The following is a 944-nucleotide window of genomic DNA, read 5'->3' on the forward strand; positions in this document are numbered from 1 at the left end:
TGCCCTCCGCTGTTCTGATTTTCATTTGTGTGCTCATCATCCAGCTGGTTCCATACGGACATCTTTGCAAACCTCCTTTTCTAAGACATCTTTTGACTGCTGTTGTTTTGTGTGTGTGTTTGCTTGCTTCTTGTTTGCATTTTGTATGATTGTCTGTTTATGAAATCCAGGATAGGTAGCTCTGTAGAGGCAGTAGCTGGGTTGATAATTGCCTTGGGGCATGGTAGGGGGAGATGGGGGAAATGAACGCTAACAACAATGAGTACGAGAAGAAACTCTTCTGAAATTGACTGTGGTGACAATTGCACAGACCTTCTTAATATGATTGGACAATGAAATTGCATGATATGCGAAGTATATCACAATAAAACTATTTTTAAATTGTGAGGGCCAACCAAGTAAGATAAAGGAACCCTGTGGAGTAATTGTAATTTGTAACACATGGGCTGTTTCCTTTTGCTGTTGTTTTTCCACCCAATAGGACGCCATTTATACTTTATAAGAAGTCCCAGTTTCAAATAGATCTATGTACATATATTTATAGGTTTAGTATTTTTTAAAATCATTTTATTGGGGCTCATACAACTCTTATCACAACCCATACTTTACATCCATTGTGTGTCAAACACATTTGTACATTTGTTACCCTCATGATCCCAATTCTACCTTACAAATCTGGCCAGACCAGAGGATGTACACTGGTACAGGTTGAGAACCTCTGAGTTCCGGTCTTCATAGGTGTCTAACGATCACCTGAGTTCTTCTCAACCTCCTTTATGGGGGCCTGTGCAGGCTGGGAGGGACAACCCTTTGTCCCTGATTTAGCTACTGTGGGGGGAGGTCAGATCCTTACTATCTCTGCCAGACTGCTGTCTCAACCCACCACAGGGGTGGGCCTGCTCCCTGCCTCTGGGGACAATGGACAGGCTCCTGTAGGCCTAGTT

Source organism: Echinops telfairi, unplaced genomic scaffold, assembly GCF_000313985.2.
Source record: "Echinops telfairi isolate 266 unplaced genomic scaffold, ASM31398v2 ScPeMD7_655;HRSCAF=1070, whole genome shotgun sequence".
NCBI lineage: Eukaryota > Metazoa > Chordata > Mammalia > Afrosoricida > Tenrecidae > Echinops > Echinops telfairi.